This window comes from Lepidochelys kempii, chromosome 2 (assembly GCF_965140265.1).
Source record: "Lepidochelys kempii isolate rLepKem1 chromosome 2, rLepKem1.hap2, whole genome shotgun sequence".
Classification (NCBI taxonomy): Eukaryota; Metazoa; Chordata; order Testudines; family Cheloniidae; genus Lepidochelys; species Lepidochelys kempii.
In genome coordinates, this window is record NC_133257.1 from 94,656,060 (window position 1) to 94,671,374 (window position 15,315).

The window sequence follows — 15,315 nt, forward strand, 5'->3', positions numbered from 1 at the left end:
ACGACACATCTGGCTATACATCCATTTAACCATGAACAACTGTCATGTGTCCTTACCTACCCAGGCACATCTATTCACCTACCCTTAAGCATGATGATATTAATAATAATAGTAATGAATACCAACACAAACTAAAGACACTTGACCTGGCCTGGGGTTGGGGACACATGCTTGCCCTGAAGGAATGGAATCGCACAAGGCTGAATTACTTGGAAAGAAACTGAAATGTCTCTCACTTATAATGCAAAGTGTCACATTTTTAGGTGGGTGTAAAGGAATTTAAGTTGAAGAAATTTTACATGCTGAGGGACGAGAAGAAAAGAAAAAGTGCTAGTAGGAAGATATAAAGAGTTGTATGTTTTAGCTTTTACATTCATGCACATTCTTCTGTTTCTTCCATATCAAAGCTGTAGTATCATAGGGGAGATTTTGAAAGGAAGGAATTGGAGTTAGGTGCTCCATTGCCATCAACTTTCAGTGGGAGTTGGATGCCTACCCACTTTGTACCTTTGAAAATCTCCCTCTCATATTCCTTAACACTCAATAAGGATTAATTTCAAGGCATGTGAGAAGGCCAGAAAAAGGTACACTTTAGCTCCAAAAATAAAGCTTACAGAGGACTTAAGTAGTGCATAGGCCTTGGGCTTTTCTTCACAGAGGGTGAATTTCACCCTCACTGATGTGTGATTTACAATCTCTCTCAATTTGGGCAAAGAAGCCATTGGAATCTAACATATACAGTTCATTGTACTGTATTTCATAGCAAAGGAAAAACATGCTGAACAAAATCAAAACCATGTGGCCTTTTGAGATAATTCATAAAGAAAATTATTTCAATCATGACTTAAATCAACTGACAGGTGTTCAGCTTGTGCTTAGGCTACTTCTGGCTTAACCTGCTTCTGGCTACACATTAGCTTGTGTTTCACCCATCCATTCTGATGCTACCCATCTTACCCATCCAGTTTAATAGTCTCCTTCAAGCATGTTATAAACTAGTATTTCAAGCAGAAGGAAATCGAAGTTTGTTAGTAAACTCATCTGACAAACACTGTATGTATACACATCAACTTAATAAGTATACAGAATAATACTATGTTACTTACTATTGCTCACCCATTAAGAAGGCACTCAACAGCTAGCCATCAATGACAGACAACTGAAAGAACATAATTAATACATTTCTCCTGTATTTCTTATTTGAGATGATGGCTATGATACTCATAGAATAGTATTGTATCTACAGTATGCTGTAATTACTTCCATTGCAAACCTTCAATTTAAGGGGGATAAACATTGTTCTTGGTTTCAGGTGTTGCATACCGTTCACTAAATATGTAAAAATATTAGTCCAGTTTAAAAAAAAAAGTGTGAGATTTTTAACAGTGAGTGGTTTTGAACTCATAAATGATCCTCTTTTATGAGAAAAAAAAAGAAACAAAATCCAATTTATTGTCAAGTGGAGGTTGTATTTAGGAAGGGTTTGGATGGATAAGCAAAAGGGCTTACACAGATAATTTCCACATGGAGCAAGAGGGAAATAGGGACCAGATTGTACATTTCAACATAATAGTCTGGTCTCTGCCCTACTCTTCAAACGGTGCGGCTACATGTTGCCCCATACTTAGGTTGGATTGCACCTATTACATTGATAAGAATAATAGGAATATCAACTGCAGTAATACTAGACAGGCTGAAACTTTTTAGGGGGCTGTGGTGATTAACTTGTTATGGATTAGGAAGAAATTTACCCCAAGGACATCATATTGCACAATAGTCTATTTCTGGAGTTTGTGACACAGAGGCTACTTATCAAAAGTCCCCCTTCTTTGGAAACAACTCTCCTTCAAACCTGAAAAACTCACTACACCAAACTTTCACTACACTAAACATCTTACAGGATATTTATTATGGAGAGTAATGCAGAGGTTCCCCAACTTTTCTTATTGCATACACCCTTCCAGAGCTACCAGCTGCCTACACTTCTCATGACTCATACTTTGTGTGTTCTTCTTAACACTAACTGTCTTTAGCCAACTATCCATGTTTCACTGTTATGTACAGATATAGTTATAGTGCAACATATACAACTGAAAGGAAAACCCTAAATTCTGAGCTCAGTTACACTGAACAGTTGCTGGGCAACTGAACCCATGCTGGATAGTGATTGGAAGTGAGGGCTCTGTATGTCAGCATCTTTGTGTAACTGTCTTCTCATTGGTATATCTTGAAGTAAATTAACTACTGTATTTTATATAACAAATTCCCAAAGTATTATAAAGCTTATGAAAATTATGAAAATTCAATAAATAAAGAAATTAATACATGAAATCCACCATTACACAATTTATCCCATGTGCCTTCAGAGATGTCTTGCATGCTCCCAAGGGTCCACATACCACAGTTTGGGAACCCCAATGTAATGTATATACAGAGATTCATAACAATTGTGAAATACATGTATGGGTATTATTTAAGTATTTGTATTGAAAGGACTTGGAGTAAAAAATAGTCACGAGGGCATAAAGTGTATCAGTGATAACCCATTCAGGCAGAAGAGAGTTGTTACCCACTATGGTTAGCTCGTGATGCATTGCAAGGCTCATTTGCTTCGCCTTGCACAATACTAAAACTTTGAATGGAAAACCAACAGAGGAAACTGCAAGCAATCAAAACCTCTTAAAGTTAAAAAAAAAAAAAGGAATTTTTACAATAAGACAGGGGTTTGCCCTGTCTGTAAACAGAAGCAAAAGACTGTTTTAGTAAAATACAGAGGAGAGAAAGGATCTCTGGATCTATTCACTTAGTAACCCCCCTGTGGAGTAGGGTGTTTTCATGAACATTGAGATCCTGGTTCTTGTGATACCAGCCAGCTCTGCAATGGATGGAACTTGGGGGGGGGGGGGGGATTTTTACTTTATTAGCTAGGAAAGGTAACTATTGATAATGTAGACCCAGGTTCACATTTTAAGATTTTTTGTGTGTGTTATAACCATTTGTTTCTACCACTCTCTCTTGTTTCTCGTTAAATCTCTATTATTTTTAAAATAAACCTATTTTTTATTGTAAGTGCTCTCACATGCTATGTGTAATGCAGGAGTGATGGATTAAGGTAAAACAGATGAACTGGTGTACACTGCAGCTTTGGGGGCAGAGGATCTGGAATATCTGTGAGTTAGTAGTGTCAGGGGCTAGATATCACAGGGGAAAGATTCCAGGGGGACTAGGGTGCACCTATTGGTAACCTGCAAGATGAAGACAAGGGTGCCATAGACCAGAGGAGAGTGCAAGGCTGGTTGTGTCAGGGAGCCGACAACCAGCTAGGCACAGGCAAGACTTCCTCATGCTGGAGAAAGGGGTAAGAAGGTGGCTTACAGTCCTGGGTGCCCCAAGGACCATCACAGGGTTCTACTCCTTTCTTCTCCACAAATAGCCAGAAACAGCATACTATTTTAGATGTATCACTAGTTGGATCAGGTTTCAAATTTCCTATATTCCTATCATGGTAGTGTTGCCCCTTTTTTGACCTGAGTTGTTAGGTTCGTTTCCACTAGGATTGTTTCCACAAGTAGGAAAAATTGATGATGGAGTCAGGTATTTCTTTGATGCAATCCTGTTTATTTATAAAGAATGGGACAAGTCCAAATTTCTCTGAACACAATAAGAATCAAACTACAGGAGACAGGCTTGGAGCTGTGAGCAAAGAAACTTTTTTCAGCTAGCACAGTACCCAAAAACTTCTCTCGCTAGGCTTTTTCTTAGGGCCATGCTTCCAGTGCTTCTCCTGGCTGTCTCCTTGGCTTTCTGTTCCTTCTTTATGTCTGTTTCTGAGGTGTTTCTCACGGCCTCCCTCAAACACATGGATGCACACAGATCCACAAATCAATGCCCTAGCCTTAGCTTTTGCAATATCAGTCCTCAGGGAAGCACTTTGAGTCTCGTGGCTCAGCTTTTTCTCAAGCTTAGCCATGTCTCTGTGTTTTGGACGGTGCTCCTGTTGCTTCAGCTACCTGGTTCTAAAAAGGAACTCCTTTGCTTTTTACATTTATCCAGAATGAAAGGCAACTGTTAACCTACTAGCTTCACTGAGGTTTAACCCAGCTCTGAAGGAGTTTATAAACCTCACACTGTAGTTGAGGCAGGGGAAAGGATGGAGCAATACAGGAAAGCTCTGTTCCTCAGACATGGCAAAGCATGCTCCTGAGGAAAGGAGCAGGATAAAGAGAGCTACAGCAGCACAGGCTCAGGGAGGAGAGAAGTCATTTCCAGGAGGAGCACAGCCTGGAGAAGAAGACGCTCTTTCCAAGGATGCCTTGGAGTCCCCTCATCATCCAAGGGATAGGGAGGACCACGGATGGGGGAAGCAGAAGGTTCTCTCCAACAGCCCTAAGACTACGAGGCTGCAAAGGACTATAAATAAATAACATGCTACAAACTGAGGCATTGGATGGGTAGGAAGTGGCCCAGGGAAAGGTGTGCAGGAGGTGAGCTGAGTGAAGGCCAAACTGTGCTGTCACAGTTACAGGGCCCTGGGCCAGGATCTGGTAGAGTGGGAGGGCCTCTGTCCCCCTACCCACTCCAAATTACCCAATGCCTAGCCCTAGTATGGGCTGGACTAGAAGGTTACTGTCAAGGAAACTAACCAAGCTGACCCCCATTCAGGGAGTCCTGGGCACAATGAACTGAAAGAGAGACTGGAACAGCAGGGCCTGACCACTAGGTCTGCTGACTGAACAGACAAACCTGCTACATCAGCCAGTGGCAGTAGCATATTATAAATCATATCCATGTTATTTCATTACACAGAATATTACATGTTACATTGCACTGCTATCTAAAATGGGAGAAAATATTCTTTATTGCGTTTGGGGAGGAGATTAAGGCAAGAAATAAACAACAAAAACAAAATATGGACAACTCATATGTCTTTTATAATGAAAATATTAAGGTTCAGGTAAAATTTTATTAGAACAACTTCTTGAATTAAATATTTCATCTGGCGGATAGGTATAACCACATAATATTCAGTTTACATCTGTTGTGTATATTGCTATCAGTGTAGTGAAATGTATCTTTATTTGTAAACTTTCTGAGTTCTTGATAACCTTTATTTTTTTCTTAGTAGGTTTTGAGGAAAAGGGGGTTTGTAAATATTTTTTAGAAGAAGCTACTTCAGTAGAAGACTTGAAGAGTTAGAATACCTTCACAACTTCAGCTATGCATCTGGTATTTGATTATATGTCTTTTATATGACAAGCTAGTGATAATTTTACTATATTAAAATGTAAGCTGTTATATGTTTCTTTGAAAAAAGATTACCTCAGCAAACATGCTACTGTATACCACCAGCGACTTAGGATTCAACCAGTAAGTATGGAATTTATTTGAAATGTTATCTTTATTATTTCTGTAATTCCCAAGGGATGACTCATATATGGATCAAACTATATAATTAATGTGTATGGTTTGTTGTTTTTCTTTGTAACTGTTTTTTTTTTTTTAAGGAAAAAAACACATCTGTGCAATAATAGGTGTGAAATTATTAATTCTTTCCCTGTGTGCCAAATGGTGGACACCCTACTAGATGGCCAAAAAGCCACAATCCCATAACTGAGGAAGAAGGTCATACTGGTTAAAAACTGACCTGCTTTAATGGAAAAATGAAGACAGTGCATTCTCTCTCTCAACACAGATGGGAGAAAGGAGAAGTTGATGAAAATGAATGTAAATCACAAGTTAGGAATAATAGAAAATTGATAAGGGAATCAAAGTGACACAAGGGGAAATCTATGGCCAACAGATAGATAGATATAGGTTCATTAGTAAATGGAGTTGGTAGAGTTGTTAATAATAATTCAGAAAAGGCAAAAGTGTTCAATAGTTTTGTCCTGTATTTTGGATGGATGATATAGTCTCATTATATGATGATAACACTCTTTCCATTCCACTAGTATTGCTGAAGAATATTAAACAGAAGTTAGTCAAGTTAGACACTTTTAAATCAGCAGATCCTGATGACTTGCATCTAAGAGTTTTAAAAGAACCAGTTTAGGAACTTGCTGGACCATGAATGTTGATTTTCAGTATTTCTTGCAACACTGGGGAAGTTCCAGAAGACTGGAAGAAAGCTAATGTTATGACAGTTTTTAGAAAGGGTAAATGGGATGTCCCAGATAAATAAAGGCATGTCAGCCTGACATTGATTCCTGCAAGATAACTGAGCAGCTAATATGGGACTTGATTAATCGAGAATTGAGAGGGTAATGTGACTAACACAAATCAACGAGTGTTTATGGAAAATAGATCTGTCAAACTAACTTGATACCCTTTTTATGAGGTTACAAGTTTGGTTGATAAAAGTAGTAATGTTGACATAATATTTTTAGACTTCTTTAAGGTGTTTGACTTGGTACCACATAATATTTTGATGAAAAACTAGAAAGATATACAATGAACACAGCACACATTAAATGGATTAAAAATTGTCTAACGGATAAGTCTCAATGTAATTGTAAATGCAGAATCATCACAGAGCAGGGATGTTACTTGGAATCTATGAATAATCCAGTTCTTACTACTTCTGTTGTTGAATTCTACCAAGATGGTAAATAGAGACCAATTACAGCAGGTTTGGTGTGATAGAACCTCTTCATTATTATTCCTGCTTTTTAATTATAGCTTTATCTTTTTGGAACCTATGTGAAGGATAGTCTGATGTAACTTTTTTACTCTTTAGTTCTTTTAATAATACTGTGCATTCTACACTAGAAAAAGGAACACACTCAATCTAGTGGAATGAGTATGGCATTGGGAATAAGGAATTCCTTAATTCTAATCTTGGCTCCACTGAACTTTCTTTTTGGCCTTAGGTAAGTCACTTCAGTGATTATTATGCTTATTAGAGCTAACCCCCCACCCCACCCCCAAAAAAGGCACTAGACATTTTGTAGAAGTTTACAACTTTTTTCACTGAAATTTAATTTTTGACTAAACTTCCCAAATAGCTCTAATATCTACCTTCCAAGGGAATTGTGTGGATTAGTTAGTTAATATTTGTAAGGTAGTCTGAGCAAGTGAATTGTAATATTAACTGCCAAAAACTTTGTTAACACAGAGTAAAGGTTGACCAGCCATGCCTTGTACCTTCCAGAATATGAATATATTTAAACCTCTGAAAACCAAGAAATACAGAATCAAGTTGGCCCACAACCTTAATTCTGCCTCTGGAGAGAAGCCGGCAAGAGAGCTGGCAAGAGCTATTGAAGATATGTTTCAACCAGGGCTTCCCTATGATAAGCAGACATAAGGAATGAGTAGGTAAATGTGCCATTTTTTATGGCATATTGTTGTAACTCATTGTATTCTCTCATTCATCTGCATGCACCTAGTCCGCCCTTTGCTGTGTTATGACCAGCTGAAATGGCTGAGTAAAAGCTAGGTGTAGCCAGATGGAGTTTACTTAACCCTTCCTAAATGCAACTTTTGCCTCAATAAGAACACAGTTTCTTCTACTCTTCTCAAGTGCTGTGTCCTTGCAGTGCTTGATATCATCTGGTATAATATAGGGTGATACAATGTCTGTCATGGGTGGATTGTGGAATCACTCAAAGGGTGCTATCAGGCTGACCTGTGAGTTGTCAGAGAGGAACATTGTTTTTGAAAGATGTAAGGTATCTTTCCTTTTTTTTCTATAACTAAGCTGAGGAGGCCTATCTCATTTAGTTTATGAAATGTTTGCATAATATTTCTAGATTTTCACCATTTCTCCTGTTTTCCATTTTGCCATTCTGTTTTTTCTTTAAAAAAACTATTGTATGGATAACTTTTATGCATCTCTTCCTCAAGAGAGTGAATCCTGCCACCTCTAAGGAGAGGTATACCAGTATGGATAAGCCTTTCGCCAACCTGAGAATGACTAATGTTGATGCACTCCGCCATATCTGAATGATTGTCTGGCAACTGTGTCACAATCTCTGTATACATACAGTGGTCATTAACTGCTGTCATGTTTTGTTTCCTACTAATAAATCTAATTTCTGAGATCTTAGTTAGATGCAACATATGCTTTATTTTAAATGTCACAATATACATTGGCCTGGCATATGTATAATATTTATGTAGGTCCATAACTAATGTACCTGGGTCCAAATCAACCCTTAGTTAAATAGGCACAAATCTGAAGTAGCTCCTTTGATTCCAGCTGTCTGGATTTGCATCTGTGTATGTGATAACAAAACTTAGACCATTCCTGAGGCCTAGTATTCAATCACTGCTCTACAGCTTAGGACAGTGCAAGCAACTACAGTGTGCTGGAGCCCAGAACTTCCATCTCTTTCACTCCACTGCAAGAACATGCATACCAGCCGTGGGGACAGGATCACAGTGCATGACTAGGAGAAAGAGAGGGAGAAAGAGGATAGGCACAACATAACCCTGCAAAAGAGTTAATGGCCCCTTCTAACCATGTCTCAAAATGTATTTTTGCAGGTACTTCTTACCTACTTCTCCCTGAAAACATCATTAAAAATACACAAAGAATTGGTCACAATAGCAAAAGCCAAAGGACTTGATTTAAATGTTAGATATGGTAGAAGAATCAGCATCTTTGTTGTCAGGCTGCACTTCCTACTGAATCCTACATGTGGAGGTGCTGAGAATGAAAGCACATTTGGAAAACTAGTAAAAGACAATATGGTGTGGTGTTGTAAGAGGGGACACTTTCTCCTCGAAATCTTGTTTGGCCACTGCTTTTTCAAAACATAAAGAAAGGCATAGGACACTTCTTGGGACTATAACGAGGACTCAGGGAGACTAATATTGTAAGGAGCAAGTCACTATCAAATGCAATTGCCTTTTAGTGCAACTATTTACATTTTGTTCCTCTTGTTATTTTTATCACATAGCCAGGTGTGTTATCACTTTAATAAATGCTCAGGTCCCTAAGATCCTCCTCAGGCAAGGACTACCCATCCAGAGTCTCCTTCCCTCCAAACCACTGCTCAGTACCTCTCCCTCATTCCCTGGTATCTCCTGCAGGAGGGAGATTCCACAGTGCTCGGTGGGAGGACTCTGGGTAAAAATTTTCAAAAGTACTTATGTCCTGTTTTCAACATGACTTACGCATTTAGGTTTCTAAGTCCCATTGACTTTCAATGAGTTAAGCCCCTAAGCCCCTTTCATTTAAGTACTTTAGAAACATTTACTCTCAGCCATTTGCGATGGTGTTGCTCTTTATGGTAATATGCTGCATAAAGTAGCTGGCCCTTTGTGCCCCTCCCCTCCAACCCAAATTCCAAATTATATTTTCCAACATGTTCCTACTGGTTCTATTTGGCCAACATTTTTTTGGAACACAACAACGGGTCTGTTGATCTTCTGGTTCCTGGGGCTATATGTTCCTGAGACTAGATTAAGTCCTAGGCTCAGAGTTGTTAGGCTAATGCTCCCATACTTTAGATGGGAAACTGAGGCTGCTTCTGTGCCTATCTCTGATGCTTGTCTTCCACCGAGCCAAGGCCACTGCCTCTTTTGCCATTGCTGTGGCTCTGGGGAGGGCAAATGAGGACGAAGATCCTGGGTGTTCTGGAAGGGTAGGACTTCTCTACAGATTGGCCTGTCACTCACAGTTTGAGCCACAGTCTTCTATCCCCCTCAGATTACCTCAATGGCAGATGCCACCATTGTACTTTTTTCTGTCAACATGCGGGAGAACAGGATCCAGTAGCATACCACTGCCATTCTTTTCAACCTCCACCTGAACAGAGAGCTCTGTGAAGACTGCCTTCCCCATCCAAACAGTCATAGGACAGACATGTCATCCATACCACTCCTGCCACATGAGTAGACGGCTCTGTTTGTGGGTGAGGGACATTGAGAGGACTATCGCCAAAGCCAATGGCTCTGTGAGGGTGCTGTCCTTCCCCCACAGACAGTGAGCTCTATGGGAATAGTGGCTCCCCTACCCTAACAGTAGCTCCTATGCATCCTTGCTGCACATAGAGTAGATGTAGAGGGAGTTGCAGGGGGTTGAGGCTGAAAGCAGGCTTATATTCAGGTCAGCCCAAATAGGGCCCAACATTGCCATAATCCTGCCCTGTTAGTTCTTAGAACTATTGGTCTTTCAACTGAAACCAACAGAGACTATTTGAAAAAAAAATGAATAGAGATCAGAAGAAATTAACAGAGGACAGCTGAATTAGTGTAATGGAGTCTGCTGGAATTCCCAGTAGGGCTCTGCATGAAACAAGTAGGGGGGAGCTTACACAGGTTCCAGAAAGGTGCTCCCCTCCTTCTGCATTTCCCTAGCCCAAGCAATGCCGGTGCCATACTGTCTGCTTGCAGAAGCAGAGGACAGCCTGTGTCATCAGACTGAAATAAGCAATTTGAATAATCTAATTCGAATGAGGTTGCTTGGGGGAGTTTTTTATATTTATTATTGTGTAATATACACTGTCTGATTTTAATAAAAAAGAAGTAATGCTATTTTTGGCTCATTATCAGCAGTATTTTTATACTGTAATTAAAGAACTGTTGCTTCAATTATATCAAATGCTTGTTTTAAGGAGTTTAAGCCTGAAAACTAAAAGGTTGTTCCAAGCCAGCATCACAATTGGAGCAATACATCATAGCAGTCACACAAAAGAGATTATGCACAGAGTTTATGATATACCTGTAGAAGAGCTCAATCCCAAATCCCCTTGGATTACTTAGCATTTGCCAGCAGATATTAAAATATGGGTAAGAAGTTTAATGCATCTGATTAAACTTCTGATTAAAAATAGTGTTTATCTCTAACACTGACGAATAAATAATTATCTCCTGCTCTCCTTCACAGATTACACTAGTATAAAACCAAACCCTATTTAAATCAAATTGCAGCTGGATGCTACCAAGCTGAAGAAAAATTGAAATCTTTATCTGCAAATTGAATATTATGACAAATTACATTCACTTTTACAGTCATTCCGTAACTATAGCAATTTTATTTAGAGATCTCAAATCAAGAAATCAATTTAGCAAACAGATGCTTGGACTCTAAAAATTCAATTATGTCAATGCTTGAAGTACAATCTACAGACTAAAGTAAGAAAATGTTATATTTGAATTGTAGTTTTTTCTAAGTGTTCTGTTAGATAGATATTTTTGAAGATAGTTTGTGCATTGTGTGTTCAAAAAAAAAAAAAAAAACCCGACACCATGTCCTTAACATAAATGTTTTGATGATTTAAAAACACCCAAACACAGTGGCAACAACAAAAATCACTCCCTTCAGTACCCAATTTCTATTGTAGAGAAATGGCAAATCCAATTACAAAATATTTGACTCACTGGGCAAATTCTGGAGGAACACTGTCAACTCTTCAGGATATGACTTAGTACTGTAACACCACTTGTCAGCATAACTTTGTAAAGGACCACATTCTGTGACTTAACACACTTGAATCTGTTTTGTCAGATGATTTTCAGGAAAGCACTTCCTGAGACATTCCACTATGTTTCTTTGGGGTTTGGTTCCTTTTTGTCTTCATTCAAATTTGTCTTCCCATGTAAAAACTAACAACATAAATGCCTGAATCTTGCTCACATTGAAATCAATGAGATAGTCTCAAAGATGTCTAAAGCTTTAGTATCCTCAGCTAGGTCTGTCTTTCTGCCTTATCTGACAAATCATGATGGGCTGATTTTTCTTTCACTTACATTGGTGTAAATCAGGAATAACTCTGACGGAGTTACCAATGGGAAACCAGTATGAGATCAGATCTAGGCACTTATATGTGAGTAATATTACATTCCATAGTAATGTAACAAAAGCCCTCAGGTAAACATAAAAAGTAACCATAACAGAGGATGAGATTTTGGAAAATGCCAATAGGATAATAGGAGCAACAAGAGGGCAGAATCTGTTGAACACCTTAGATGCCTATTACATAAATGCAAAGAGTATGGGGAATAAACAGGAAGAATGGAAAGTATTAGTACATAAGCTAAACTATGATTTAATTGGCATCGGAGAAACTTGGGATAACTCTCATGACTGGAACCTTAGTGTAGAGGGGTATAGCTTGTTCAGGAAGGGAGGTGGTGGTGCACTATATATTAAGAATATAGAAACTTGTTATGAGGTCCAGAGGAGATGACAGGCAGAACTGTTGAGTCTCTCTGTAAAGATAAAAGGATGTTTAAAATAGGGTTTATCTCATGATACTACCAAATCAGGAAGAAGAGGTGGATGAGTAATTTCTAGAACAAATAAAAAATATCGAAAAATCAAGACCTGGTAATAATGGAGGACTTTAACTACCCAGCAATATGTTGGAAAAGTAATAGGGAAAAACACAAAATTTCCAGTAAGTTCTTGGAATGTATTGGGGACACCTTTTTGTTTCAGAAAGGAGGTAACTAGGGGAACAGCCATTTTAGACTTGATTCTGAACAAAAGGGAAGAATTGGTAGTGAATCGGATGGCAATTTAGATGGAAATGATCATAACATGATAGACTTCATGACTATAAAGAAAGGAAGGAGAAAGAACAGGAGAATAAGGACAATGGAGTTCAAAAAAGCAGATTAACAAAAACAAACATCTGGTAGATAAAGTCTCATGGGAAGAAAATCTAAGGGGAAAAAGGAGTTCAAAGGAGATGGTAACTTCAAAGGAGACAATATTAAAGATGCAACTGCAAACTATCATGCAAAGGAAATATAGAAAGAACAGTAAGAGGCCAATAGGGCTCCATGAGGAGGTCTTTAAAGATCTGAAAGGGTCAAAAGGGATCCTACAAAAATGGAAATATGGACAAATTGCTAAGCAGGTGCACAAAAGAATAGCACAAGCATATAGGGACAGTCAGAAAGGTTAAGGCACAAAATGAGTTACACCTAGAACAGGACATAAAAAGCAATAATAGGAAGATTTTAAAAAACTTTAAGAGAAAGAGAAAGAGGAAAGAAAGTATAGGTCCTCTATTTAATGGGGAAAGAGAGCTGATAACTGATGACATCAAGAAGGCTGGGGTGTTTCATACATGTTTTGCTTTAGTCTTCACTAAAAAAGATAATGGTGACCAGATACTCAGCAGAATTAATATTAACAACAAGGGGGAAGGAACACAAGCCAAAATAGGGAAAGAACTGGTTAATTGTTTAGATAAGTTGGCAGGGCCTTATGAAATTCAACCTAGGGTACTTAAGGAACTAGCTGAAGCAATCTCAGAAGCATTAGTAATCTTCATGAATTCATGGATAGGTGAGGTCCTGGAAGAATAGAGAAGAGCAATCATAGTTCCTATCTTTAAAAAGGGGGACAAAGAGGACTTGGGGAATTATAGACCAGTCAGCCTTACTTTAATACACGGAAAAATACTGCAGCAAGTTATTAAACAATCAATTTGTAAACACTTAGAGGATAATGTGGTTAAATAATATCCAGAATTGATTTGTCAGAAGCAAATCATACCAAACCAACCTAATTTCCTTTTTTGACAGGGTTACTGGCCTACTAGCTAGGGGGAAAGCAGTATTTGTGATCCATCTTGATTTTAAAAAGAACAGGAGTACCTGTGAGACTAACAAATTTATTAGAGCATACGCTTTTGTGGGCTACAGACCACTTCATTGGATGCATAGAATGGAACATACAGTAAGAAGATATATAGATATAGATATATACACATACAGAGAAGGTGGAAGTTGCCATACAAACTGTAATAAGCTAATTAATTAAGATGAGCTATTATCAGCAGGAGATAAAAACTTTTGTAGTGATAATCAAGATGGCCCATTTAGACAGTTGACAAGAAGGTGTGAGCATACTTAACATGGGAAAATAGATTCAATATGTGTAATGACCCAGCCACTCCCAGTCTCCATTCAAACCCAAGTTAATGGTATCTAGTTTGTATATTAATTCAAGCTCAGCAGTTTCTCGTTGGAGTCTGTTTTTGAAGCTTTTCTGTTGCAGAATTGCCACCCTTAAGTCTTTTACTCAGTGGCCAGAGAGGTTGAAGTGTTCTCCTACTGGTTTTTGAATGTTATGATTCCTGTTGTCAGATTTGTGTCCATTTATTCTTTTGTGTAGAGACTGCCCAGTTTGGCCATGTCAGGGTTCCTTCCCCATTCTGAACTCTGGAATACAGATGTGGGGACCCGCATGCAAGACCCCCTAAGCTTATTTTTTACCAGCTTAGGTTAAAAACTTTCCCAAGGCACAAATTCCACCTTCTCTTTGAACAGTATGCTGCCGCCACCAAGTGATTTAGACAAAGAATCAGGGAAAGGACCACTTGGAATTCCTGTTCCCCCAAAATATCCCCCCAAGCCTTACACCTGCTTTCCTGAAGAGGCTTGAGAATAATATCCTAACCAACTGGTTACAAAGTGAACACAAACCCAAATCCCTGGATCTTTGGACACTTGATTTTAGTAAGGCTTTTGACACAGTCCCACGTAACATTTTCATAAGCAAATTAGGGAAATTAGATGAAATTACTCTAAGATGGGCACATATCTCATTGAAAGAGTATATCCAAAGAGCAATTATCAATGGTTCACTGTCAAACTGGAAGGGAATATCTAATAAAGTCCTTTAAACTTGGCTCTGCTACTATTCAATATTTTTGCTAATTACTAGGATAATGAAGTAGAGTGTGTGTATAAAATCTGCAGATGGCATTAAAATGGGAGGGGTTGCAAGCACTTTGGGGGACAGGATTAGAATTCAGAAGGATCTTGACAAATTGGCTAATTTGTGTGAAATCAACAAGATGAAATTATTTAAAGATAACTGAAAAATACTTCTCATGGGATGGAAAATTCAAATGCACATTTCCAAATTGGGGAATAACTGGCTAGTTCATTGGTGGGCAACCTGTAGCCCATGGGCCGCATGTGGCCCATCAAGGTAATCTGCTGGCGGCCCACCAGACAGTTTGCTTACGTTTGCATGGCCACCCGCAGCTCCCAGTGTCCGTGGTTTGCCGTTCCTGGCCAATGGGAGCTGCGGGAAGCGGCACGGGCTTCAGGGACTATCCCCCCTTAGTCATCTCTTTTCCACTGCTCTGCACCTGGTACAGTCGCTTGTATGGTAGCATTTTATATTTCCTGTTTGCACTTACTCTGCATATATATTAAATGGGAGAATCAGATCCCAAATGTAAATATAGCCAGAGGCTTCATGGCACAAATGCCTCAAAAATTAAAAGCTATTGTTATTAGTAAAATTAGTAAAATAATCAATTTCCTTTTGGGCTGTTATGTTTTTCTGGAGGCAGGTTTAATTCTTCTAAATCCCTACTCTTCATGGTATCTTGGATGCTG

The 15,315-nt window shown here is 38.7% G+C and overlaps 1 protein-coding gene across 11 annotated transcripts in view; it reads right to left on the bottom strand.

Annotated features, from left to right (window-relative positions):
• The window catches only part of LOC140906869 (cadherin-19-like), a 169,266-nt gene that overhangs the window by 57,579 nt on the left and 96,372 nt on the right, over positions 1 to 15,315 (bottom strand). The window contains exon 1 of one of the 11 annotated variants that reach the window (XM_073331703.1): positions 1,107 to 1,124. The exons of the other annotated variants lie outside the window; for them this stretch is intronic. The gene's annotated coding sequence lies outside the window, so the exon portion shown is untranslated. Of the gene's footprint in view, positions 1 to 1,106; positions 1,125 to 15,315 lie in introns of those variants that run through there. 11 annotated transcript variants of the gene reach the window in all.